Source organism: Brachyhypopomus gauderio, chromosome 5 (assembly GCF_052324685.1).
Source record: "Brachyhypopomus gauderio isolate BG-103 chromosome 5, BGAUD_0.2, whole genome shotgun sequence".
In the NCBI taxonomy this organism is placed as follows: domain Eukaryota; kingdom Metazoa; phylum Chordata; class Actinopteri; order Gymnotiformes; family Hypopomidae; genus Brachyhypopomus; species Brachyhypopomus gauderio.
In genome coordinates, this window is record NC_135215.1 from 26,800,147 (window position 1) to 26,812,646 (window position 12,500).

General features: G+C 45.8%; 1 protein-coding gene across 2 annotated transcripts in view; it reads left to right on the forward strand.

Annotated features, from left to right (window-relative positions):
- Positions 1-12,500, forward strand: part of LOC143514953 (ankyrin repeat and sterile alpha motif domain-containing protein 1B-like) — a 98,911-nt gene that overhangs the window by 14,269 nt on the left and 72,142 nt on the right. The window contains exon 1 of one of the 2 annotated variants that reach the window (XM_077006782.1): positions 9,264-9,376. The exons of the other annotated variant lie outside the window; for it this stretch is intronic. The gene's annotated coding sequence lies outside the window, so the exon portion shown is untranslated. Of the gene's footprint in view, positions 1-9,263; positions 9,377-12,500 lie in introns of those variants that run through there. 2 annotated transcript variants of the gene reach the window in all.

Below are 12,500 nucleotides of genomic sequence, written 5' to 3' on the forward strand. Positions count from 1 at the left end.
TGTGTGTGTTTGTGTGTGGCTGAGACACTGCGTTTGGAGCTCTGTCCTCCCTTTCGTCAGCATGGCCTCACGGGGTGCCTGTCAGGGTGTGTTCAGCAAATGTCTGTGAGTGTTTCAGAGCTTCTGGGAGGTTCTGGGATGGCTGTCATTCTCCCTGGCATGTGTGAGTTTGAATATCAGTGGTGCGCTCAGACTGTTGAGCATGCAGTCAAGCTTGGCCGAAAGAGCTGTGCCCATTGATTAGAAAAACAACTGAACCAGGAGGGATTTACATCTTGATATGGCAACTATGAAACTCCTACATGAATATGTATGACATGTAAAGTTAGTGTGCCAGAATTACATTAATCGGAGATATTAGTGGGAAAGATGTATTACTAGGCTAAACACTAGACAATAACAATTAGGTAAACATTAAGCACAAGTTGATATTAGCACGTATTTGTTTTTTATTCATTTGATTGTTGGTCTTTTGCATGAAGTTGAAGGCTGTTTGAATTAGACTGTGTAAAGATGCCTCAGTGCAAGAAATAGACAAACCCCACGAGGAGTCTTCTAACTATCTCTACAACAAGACAGAAGCCACACTGTGCAGAGCTATGTGCAGATCCATGTTATGTAACCAATCACTGAAGAATTTCCCTTCCTGCATTCTAATAATTTAAAAGCAACCTCTAGTCTACTCTGTGTGTGTGCGTGCATACATGTTTGTGTGACTTAAGTGCCATGTTGTTGTGGATTTAAGGCAGTTCAAGATGGTGTTTAGTTGATGTCTATTGTAGCCTCAGAGAGCTTGAGCAACTTTTAGGTCACACTAGGTAGGACAAAGATGTTGAGCCAGTGGGAAATGTGCACACACTGTCAGATGTACTTAATATATACTCAGTGTTTTGATGTGTGTATGTGGGGACCATATGTCCTGGTCTTCGGCCTGTCTGGAAAATCCCCAAATAGTCTAGGAAACTCTAGGAGTCATGAAGACGCCCCCATCCCTCTCCCCCCAACCACACACACACACACACACACACACACACACACACACACACACACACACACACATACACACACACATAGACATCCCTCTTATAGTCTCTGTACACTGGGATGCTTATGGTAGACAGGTGTTTGAAACTAGTAGAGTGTGTGTGCTTAAGTTTTTCAGTTTGTCTGTGTGGTGCCACTCCACAGTACGTCTGAGTCGATGTTTTCCATGTCACAGCCATCAACAAATGACTGCAGGCTGTTCTGTCTGGATCCAGTAATGTCAGCCTCTCAGTGGATGAGGTCATTATTGCTGTTTCCAGACCCCGTCTGGCCAGTACAGTTCACTGTCCAGTGGGTTGACTGCACAGTCTCATGGAGACAGAGGGCAGATTGTGTCCATTCACTTCTTTTTTGTTTGTTTGTTTTTTGGCTTTTTGTTTTGTCTTGTTCTGTTGTCTCTCTCTGGTGTCTGTCTGCTAGTTGGTTTGTTTTTGTAGTGCATTTTAGTTTGTTTTTTTTTTTCAGTTTTCCCAGACATGTTTCACCCAAGAATCCGATTCCCAACTTACACAGTGTGTGTGTGTGTAGCGTGTGTAGAGGGTGTGTGTGTGTGTGTGTGTGTGTGTGTGTGTGTGTGTGTGTATGATATATTGGAAGGATGTGCTAGTGTAATACTGGACATCTGTTCTCTCGTTATTATCAGTAAGCAGTTGTAGTTGTATTCTGAAAAGGGTTTCCTTCACTACTAACTCATCATCTGTCTTCTCTGTGGGCCTGTGTGTGTGTGAGTGTGTGTAAGTGTGAGTGTGTGTGTATGTGTGTGTGTCTTCTTGTGTGTGTGTGTGTGTGTGTGTGTGTGTGAGTATGTGTGTGTCTTTATGTGTGTGTGTGTGTTTGTGTTTGTGTGTGTGTGTGTGTGTGTGTGTGTGTGTGTGTGTGTGTGTGTGTGTGTGTGTGTGTCTTTCTGGAAGTGGGGAATCAGCTTCAGATATACTGAGCAGTCTATCTGGTACTCTATATTTCTCTATTGTACCAACAGATATTCACTGACCTCCTCACCTGTAACATTGCGGCTGTTAATGGGTTCACATGCATGAATAAGAGAAACACAAACACCTTTTTTATGAATATAGTGTCTTTTCTAATATCCCCTCTGCAGTACGTCTCTGTGTCGAGCTCAGACAGCATCAGCTCACTGATGTCCAGTGTGCTGCTATGAGTTGGTGCTCAGAAGAAAATTTGAAATGTCTCATTGTGCCTGTCTCTCAGTCCAATGGGGATGGAACCCCTAGCCATGGACCTCACATGGAGACTCGAACCGAATCCTGGTTGTAGAGTGTATATTTGAACTTTGCAGTACTTTGACAGGCTTTGCCCTTGTGGGAACAAATCTGCTTAAATTTCAATTGAACATTGAATATAAATTGAATATTGAAGAAAAATTATTCAGTTTTTTTTAAAAACAAGTAGAAAACAATCAAAGTCTATGAATAAATTAGCATTACTAATTAGTCAAATTGAGGAAGCTGAATTTTTTATTAGTGAAATGATTTCATAAACGAGGTCTAACACTGCTTGCTTCTACCATGTTTCATTCTTAGTAAGTTAATTAACACGTAAATCATTAAATTAATTATTATTCTTTTCATTATCTTTGGTTGCGTCAAAAAAAGGGAGACTGCCTGTGAGGTTGTGATAAGACACTGCTCAGCAAGCTTAGCAGATGCAATAAACATGAATCTTATAATTATGTCGTCATGATGAATTTTGTCTGTCACTGTTTCCGCTGCCACTGATTTGGAGAACCTGTGGCCTGTCTGCCTTGCTGCTTGGTATTGTGTCTCTTTTTGTCTGTTCCTCCCTGCTGGAGTGCTAACACTTTCAGTGGAAATGCAGAACGGTGTGTGAGTGCAAGTGTGTGAGACACAGATAAATCTTTCCCTCCGCAGGACTGGTTCTGTTGGACGTAATAAGAAAATCAAGCAGAGAAAGATCATAGGTCGAGAGCGTCTCCAAATCGCACTTCTGCATGTATCAGCAGAATTTAACAGGAAGCACCCGCCTTCGACCAATCACTGTCAGGAGCTATACCCAAATCGAACAATTACTCACCTTTATATAGTGTTATTTTGTTATTAATTTCTTTCATTTTCTTTCTTTCTTTCTTTCTTTCATCTGTGACAGGACTGTGGTAAGCTCCGCCCACTGCCCTTTATCTGGGGTGTTGAGATATTTACATGCGTACTGTATAAAACAGTATTATTGTGCTCCTACAGTGACATACATAGTAAAGTGTGGTATAATGTGGTACGTATAATGAAGTGGCTGGTTAATACTTTAGCATAATGTCACATAAAGATTTCTGCCAGCCTACACACATTTGGGTTTGGAGTGCCGCTGTTTATCTACTGTATGACCGCCGACAGAGAGCCAGTTACAATGTTATGTGACCACCTAACATGAATATTCATACTTGCAGCCTCCAATAAAGCAGATAAATGCAGAGAAAGGCTCAATCTTCATAGGGAATTATTGCTCTAGAAATAGAAAGAATACATTTTGATTACTGGAGTAATATACTGTAGCTTGTTACATATTGTGATTGAGTGATGGAACATGGGCCAGCACATACTGGTGAACCTGAGATTTAACATGGTCAACTGGGTTGTATCCAATTGACTCCAATTATGTGTTGATGAGGCCTCATCTTTCCCCATGTAAATATGAGTATATGATGTGATGAGTGGATTAAACATTAGCACCGCAGTGGTCTGTGGTTGCGTTCAGTAATTACTTCAACCTCAGCGTGCTTAACATTACTGAGAACTACTGTGAAGCTTGCTTAGAAATCCAGCCAAATCAATATTGCACTTACTGTGATGCTCCAAGCAGTGTGGATAAGTGTGTGTGCCTGTGTGGATAAGTGCCCATGTGTGTGTGCCTGTGTACCCATGTGCCTGTGCGGATAAGTATGTGTGCCCATGTGGATAAGTGTGTGTGACTGTATGGATAAGTGTTTATGCCCATGTGGATGAGTGTGCATGTGTGTGAGTGGATAGGTGTGGATTAGTGCCCATGTGTGTGTGCCTGTGTACCTATGTGCCCATGTGAATAAGTGTGTGTGCCCATATAGATAAGTGTGTGTGCCCATGTGGATAAGTATGTGTGTCTGTGTGGATGTTTGTGTGTATCCATATGGATAATTGTGTGTGCCCGTATGGATAAGTGTGTGTGCCCATGTGTGTGAGTGGATAAGTGTGCATGTTTGTGTGGATAAGTGTGTGTACACATATGGATAAGTCTGTGTGTCTGTATGGAAAAGTGTATGTTTCTATGTGGATAAGTGTGTGTGCCCATATGGATAAGTGAGTGTGCCTGTGTGGATAAGTGTGTGCCCATGTTGATAAGTGTGTGTGCCTGTGTGGATAAGAGTGTGTGCCCATGTGGATAAGTGTGGGTGCCTGTGTGGATAAGTGTGCGTGTCTGTGTGGATAAGTGTGTGCCCATGTGGATAAGTGTGTGTGTGGATGTGTGTGTGTACACATATGAATAAGTGGGTTTGCCCACATGGATAAGTGTGTGTGCCCTTGTGTGTGCCCATGTGTGTGCCTGTGTGCCCATGTGCCTATGTGAATAAGTGTGTGTTCTCATGTGGATAAATGTGTGTGCCCGTGTAGATAAGTGTGTTTGCCCACATGGATAAGTGTGTGTGTTTGTGTGGATAAGTGTGTGTACCCATATGGATAAGTGTGTGTGTTTGTGTGGATAAGTGTGTTTGTGTGGATAAGTGTGTTTGCCCACATAGATAAGTGTGTGTGCCCGTATGGAAAAGTGTATGTCTGTGTGGAAAAGTCTGTGTGCCCGTGTTGATAAGTGTGTGTGCCCATATGGATAAGTAGGTGTGGATGTGTGTGTGTCTGTGTGGAAAAGTGTATGTGCTTGTATTGATAAGTGTGTGTGTCTAATAAGTGTGTGCCCATGTGGATAAGTGTGTGTGTCTGTGTGAATAAGTGTGTGCCCATTTGGATAAGTGTGTATACCCGTGTGGATAAGTGTGTGTGTCTGTGTAGATAAGTGTGTGTTCCTGTGTGGATAAGTGTGTGCCCATATGGATAAGTGTCTGTGCCCATATGGATAAGTGTGTGTTCTCATGTGTTCTCATGTGTGTGTCTGTGCGGATAAGCGTGTATACCCGTGTGGATAAATGTGTGTTCCTGTGTGGATAAGTGTGTGTGTCTGTGTGGATAAGTGTGTGTTCTTGTGTGGATGAGTGTGTGTGTCTGTGTGGATAAGTGTGTGTGTCTGCGTGGATAAGTGTGTGTGTCTGCATGGATAAGTGTGTGTCTACAGTATACAGTTCTGAGCAAGAGTACGTTGAATAACAAGAACATTACAGAGGGGGCAGCTCAGTAATCTGGAGATGTTCTGTTTGCCCCACTCCTCTTGCCCCACTCCTTCTGCCCCACTCCTCCTGCCCCACTCCTCTTACCCCACTCCTTCTGCCCCACTCCTTCTGCCCCACTCCTCTTGCCCCACTCCTCTTACCCCACTCCTCTTGCCCCACTCCTCCTGCCCCACTCCTCTTACCCCACTCCTTCTGCCCCACTCCTCTTGCCCCACTCCTCTTGCCCCACTCCTCCTGCCCCACTCCTCTTGCCTCACTCCTTCTGCCCCACTCCTCCTGCCCCACTCCTCTTGCCTCACTCCTTCTGCCCCACTCCTCCTGCCCCACTCCTCTTGCCCCACTCCTCCTGCCCCACTCCTCTTGCCCCACTCCTCCTGCCCCACTCCTCTTGCCCCACTCCTTCTGCCCCACTCCTCTTGCCTCACTCCTCCTGCCCCACTCCTCTTGCCCCACTCCTCTTGCCTCACTCCTTCTGCCCCACTCCTCCTGCCCCACTCCTTCTGCCCCACTCCTCTTGCCTCACTCCTCCTGCCCCACTCCTCTTGCCTCACTCCTTCTGCCCCACTCCTCCTGCCCCACTCCTCCTGCCCCACTCCTTCTGCCCCACTCCTTCTGCCCCACTCCTCCTGCCCCACTCCTCTTGCCCCACTCCTCCTGCCCCACTCCTCTTGCCTCACTCCTTCTGCCCCACTCCTCCTGCCCCACTCCTCTTGCCCCACTCCTTCTGCCCCACTCCTCCTGCCCCACTCCTCTTGCCCCACTCCTCCTGCCCCACTCCTCTTGCCCCACTCCTTCTGCCCCACTCCTTCTGCCCCACTCCTCTTGCCCCACTCCTCCTGCCCCACTCCTCTTGCCCCACTCCTCCTGCACTAGCTCCTCCTGCCTCTCGCCTCAGAGCTACTCTTACACAGCCTATACACTCTTCAAAAGAAACACACCCCTCTTCGTGTTTAATGGCCTGAAGCGGACCGTCTGGGCTAAAGACTTCATTTGACTTTCTACATGTGAGGTCGTTATGTGCTCCTCATCTCATTAGTGGTGTCCCCAGTAGCCTTTTGGTCCTTGGTCCTCACGTATCAAGTCTTCTTCCAGAAATCTTCATGTCGTATTGGACTCAGATCTGATACACAAATCAGCCCTGTGGGGCAGAAGTGTTCCTTTCAACTATGAAACATTACACATCAGGTTTTTCAGACCAGGATAAAGTCATTAATGCACTCTAGACTGCTGTAACGGCCTCTAACTGGAATTAACCAGTCTCTACTGGAAGGTTTACCTTAGTCAGTTAGGTAAGAGGAGAGACCATATGACACCATTTCTCACTTCACTTCATTGGTTCACAGTCAAGTACTGGGCAGTTTAAATTGACTTCATTTGACATATGACATTTATATATGATGTTCATTTTATAAGACACTAAATGGTTACCTCCTCTTATATTGTCATTCTGCCTACATTTTCAACCACACAGCGACCTCTGAGATCGTCCTCACAGAATATGCTGCCTGTTTCTAGGGTTCTTCTGAAAATTTATGGTGGTGGTGTATTGGTGGATTATGCTGCCAGATGATGGAGCAGTCTGGCGTCCCATACTCATCAAGCTCCTTCTGTCTCTGCTCTACAAACCTACTCAAACAAACGCAAATTTGAAGACTTCTGAATCTTATGAGAATCTTATTGTTTGGTTATTACCTGTTTACCTGTTTTGCTGTGTTTCCTCGAGTGTAGTCAATATGCTGATACCATGTACTGTACTTTGGTCAATGCAAATTGTTTCAATAAATCGTACTTACATCCTTACGAAAAAAGCATAATGAGTTCACACAGAATTCAAGATCATTCTGTGTGAATTCGGGAGGCTGAAAGGGCAGTGTCTTCAGGACAAGAGGAGAAGAAGAGCTTTTATTAATCCCCTAAGGGAGATTCCTCTCTGCATTTAACCCATTGGGAGTGAACCCAGATTCCTGGAGCAGTGGGCAGCCCCCTACAGTCGGGGGGTTAGGTGCTTTCCTCAGGGGCACTTCACCCATGGTTCCTGCTGATCGTGGGATTGAACCACGTCTCTGACCTTCAGCCCACAGCTGCCCCAGGTCATGATACTACAGGGTCATGGAGGCCGAGAGGGCCAGGCCTTCGGGAATACTACAGGAGGTTGTTTCCTCTGGTTTATTCAGGGTGTATTATACCCGTATTCAACATGCAGGTCTGAAACATACAGATCTGTTAGTGTTCTCGTTTGCACTAGTGCAGGGTCTGGAGGTGTGAGCCGGGCCTTTAGACTTGGACATCCACCCTCTCCGGCTCGACTCCCTCCAACACGAGTGAGCTGGTTACGTGTCTGACACTCCATCGCTGCCATTCTGACATCCACCAAACCACTTTTCCACTCATGTCATGTGTCGCCCTAGAAACCCACACATTAATCATTTTATCATGTCTCTTAGAACAGAAGCAAATTAGTCATAAAATTACAAAACCAGTAAAGGGTGTTTTCATTTGAAATGTAGGTGCTTTAGTGCCTAAGTTTTTCCATATGGAGTTTGCAGAAGTCAGCATAATGAATGCAGACACAGTGCTGGCGTGAACAGGCTGCACCCCTGACTCGGTCTGGAGGGTGTCACACCACGGAGTGTGTGTGGAACCAGCAGCTTCTCTTCAGCATTCAAACGATGCAGGAAGTCAAGGCAATTCAATATGTTTTCAGTGCGAACGTGTTTTCTGGAAACGTTAGATAGTTACACATATTGATATGATGGAATGTGTAGTACATGAAGTATTTGTGCAGTGTTTACTGCCTGCAGGCTGTATGCAGAGAAAGAGAGAGAGAGAGAGAGAGAGAGAGAGAGAGAGAGAGAGAGAGAGAGAAGAGATGAGAGCAGGAACTCTACTGTTTGAAACAGTGTTACAATATTCACTATGTGTGGAGAGCATGTATGCCATCATTCTCTATGTGGAATAGTACAATTGTGTGTGTGTGTGTGTGTGTGTGTCCGCGTGCAGTGTGGGGAAAGTCTGTGATTATGCGTGAATGGGAAAAGAGAAATATATGTTAGGTGAAAAGAAGTAAGAGGAACCCACCACAGGCATTTCAGCATCTGTCGTCCCCCGTTTACACAGAGAGAGATGGAGAGAGAGAGAGAAGGAAAGGAAGGAGAGAAAAGGAGAGAGAGGCTGAAAGAGAGAGCGAGAGAAGGAGAGCTCAATAGGCAAGGAGAAGACAAGGGAGAGGATTTGAGGTAGAGACGGAGAGAGACTGAAAGAGAGATGAAGAGAGTGAAAGGGAAGGAGAGCAAGAGAGGGAGAGACAGAGAGAAACACTGAGGTAAAGACACTAAGAGACAACCCATCAGACAGACTGACATATCTGCCATAGCCATAACTGTACGCCTAACACATCTCCATAATCTTTTGAGTTCCTTATTTTATTCAAAAGAGAAGTGAGGTACTTCTATCTCATCTGAGTGTGTGTGTGTGTGTGTGTGTGTGTGTGTGTGTGTGTGTGTGTGTATGTGAGCCAGTGCTGTGGTTTTTATGGGAGAGCTATTTTGATGGAGCTGATATTCAGCGGTAAGCCAAACAGTGGTGTTCTGTTTTAAAATACTTTCTTGTGGGAAGGACTGCAACCAGCTGTGTGTGTGTGTGTGTGTGTGTGTGTGTGTGTGTGTGTGTGTGTGTGTGTGTGTGTGTGTGTGTGTGTGTGTGTGTGTGTGTGTGTGAACTGAACAACAATGTGATTGGGTCCTTTGAGCAGGAGGCTCAGTGTGTCATGTCATGGCAGAGTAGCTGACCCTCTCTGCCTTGCGAGTAGCGTTTACGCTAGTCACTTGCGACGCCTGTGAGCCCCACGTGTCCCCACGTGTCCCCACGTGTCCCCACGTGTCCCCACGTGTTCCCACGTGACAGAAGCGGAGGACAGAAACATGGCTGCTCCGCATGAACATCTGTTGTTCATCAGGACTCTCCCAGCGCTGCAACAGGAGCACCTGTGTGAGTGATCATACACCACAGACACTGGATGAAAATGGTGCAAAGTTTGGACTTGTGATGGTCGATTTTTCTGTAACGCAATGTTTGCTATGTATATACATTAATTTGTGGGATAAATGTGTGTGTGTGTGTGTGTGTGTGTGTGTGTGTGTGTCTGATCTGCAGTTATCCTCACATACTGTACAGGCGTTGGATGCTTCCTTGTATAGTGTGGCTGTGTGTGTTTGTGCATCCCCATACACACAAATACAGATTCTCCCTGGTTTCTGCAGAGTGCTATTAGGACGTGTTTACACGAGAAGCAAAGACGTGTGTTTTGGAGAAGTCACAGTCAGAGCCTTATATAGTCATGACTCCACACTGTGTGTGTGTGTGTGTGTGTGTGTGTGTGTGTGTGTGTGTGCGTGTGTATTCCCCAGAGTAACATTCACTACGGATCCTGTCACTCATGTAAACACAGCCCAACACTGCACACACAGATGTGGGAAAGGACACCAGCAAATACCAGTAAACCCAGTAAAAGTCCAGTGTGTGCACCTGCAATACCAGTCAGTATTGATATTTTGCTGCTTAGCGCTATAAGGCGATGCATTCATGCCGATTTTCCCTTCACCTCCACCATGTTACGGTGTGTGTCCTTGGGCTGCTGGACTCTTGCTCAAGCGTCCCAGTGTCCCTGACATGCCCGTCTCCAGGCCTGGACAAGAGCTCGGATCTGTAGCCTCTCTGGTGCTGTCCACCAGAGACCATAGTCCTGGACAGTCCTGTGATCCTTGTTACCTCCAGATTACTGAGCTGCCCACTCTGTAATGTGGCCATTAATCTACTTCCTGGACATTAGAGGTCTGACAGGGTGTGGAGCTTCTATCCCATAAAACACATATCGCCTATATTGTATCCAATATAACTGATCTATATTTTGGATGCTTTTCAAAGGCCATATGGGGTAGGTTTACACACACACACACACACACACACACACACAGTCACACACACACACACACACAGTCACACACTCCCCAGAGTTTGTAATTGGTGGTGGGGTTGTGTGAGTGAACGTCCCACAGAGCAATTGAGCTGTGAAAGCAAAAGTCAAGCAGTCCATCAGAAGAACCTGATATGGGAGAGATGAGGAGAAGAGTGGAATCAGAGACTTTAAAGCGAAACTCTTCACAGGGCCGTTCAACTCTGGGCCTAATTAACACACGTGTTCCCCCAGGACTGAGTCAGGACTGCTGACTCAGTGTGTTGGACCCGGGCCTGGTCAACGTTAGGGAACCTTCCGCAGAGATATCACATCTCCCGTCTTTTAATACAAGTGCCATGGGGCTTTACAGGCAGCACAGGAGGGCCACCCTAGACGGCTCTTTCTGGAGTCAACTTTGAGACCACAGCCATTTACCACTCCAGATCCTGCAGGGTCACCTCTGTAATGCTGAGGCATAACATAGGGTCCATAGGGTACATAGGGTACATAGTGTACATAGGGCACATAGGGTACATAGTGTACATAGTGTGCATAGTGGCACAGGCTGCGTAGTGTTCTTAGTGTACATCATGTATAGGGTGGTATAGAGTATAGGATGCTGAGGGTGCATACTGCAAATAGTGGAATAGTGCCCCCTATACAGTCTACATCCCACTGGAGGAGTAACTGATTTGCTGTAATCAGAGCAGATTGGAGGTTTTTATGAATTAAATTCACCAGCATTCTTTTATCAGACTTAAGCAGTGTGTGTGTGTGTGTGTGTGTGTGTGTGTGTGTGTGTGTGTGTGTGTGTGTGTGTGTGTGTGTGTGTGTGTGTTTGGGGGCTGTCTGGTGTCTATCAGAAGGAGGCCCCTGCCCCACCCTCATGGGAGACTCAATGACATTAATGCACTTCCTGTATCCCTTGAGCACTCTGCAGTTATTGATTGCTCATGTCAGCTTTTAATTATACACTAGTGTAAATGAAAGAAAGGGGAACATCAACAGACACTGCCAATCAATCTGATGCAGGACTAGAGGCACATCGTCAAACCAATCAGAGCTCAGCAAGGTTTTGACGACCTTGGTCATCGAAGGGGTTTGGCCTCCATTTTGACACACACCAACAATCTCATTGGGTAACTCCTAATTTAGAGTTTGAGATTTGTGATGTGGTGGTAAATGTAGTGAACTGAACACCAAAATGACTCTGACTGATATATTTTTGTGTGAGTGTGTGTGTGTGTGTGTGTGTGTTTGTGTGTGTGTGTGTGTGTGTTTGTGTGTGCGTGTGTGTGTTTGTGTGTGTGTGTGTGTGTGTGTGTGTGTGTGTGTTTGTGTATATGGAATCCTGTTTATTATTGTCATAATATAAGGATTGCAGAACCTTAGAACACACATATACATATACAGGTGTGTGTGCATGCACTTACACACATACATACATATGCTCATGCATGCGCCCGCGCACACGCACACACACACACACACACACACACACACACACACACACACACACAAACACACACACACACACACACACACACACACACACACAAACACACACACACACACACACACGCACACACACACACACACACACACACAAACAGGATGACTCATCCTCGGAGAGCTGCAGCGGGGCTTTCCCTCTTGTGTCGCCTGAGTGTGTGTTTGTGTTTGTGTACGTGCACTTGTGAATGCATGTTAATAAGATGCAAATACAACAAAAACATGTAAATGTAATCATGGCCTGCTCTTCTCCTCCTCTCACGCTGCTGGGTTCATGTGTGTTATGACATGCTCACATACGTATTGAGGTAGTGTGTGTGTGTGTGTGTGTGTGTGTGTGTGTGTGTGTGAAAGGCTTTTCACTGCCTTCTCTCCATCGTTAACATACATTCTCCTCATGTTCACTCTGTCATCACATGCGTAATTTCACTCATCGATCGAGCAGAGCTGCCTTCACCCACAACACAGATTCTGTAGAGACACAGAGACGGCGGAACAGAGGGACACACACACACACACACACACACACACACAAGAGACAAAGGGAGACACAGAGAGACACAGAGGGACAGGGAGCGCAACAGAGACAGACAGAGAAGCAGACAGACAGACAGACAGACAAGAGCTTTAACTCAAAAATACATT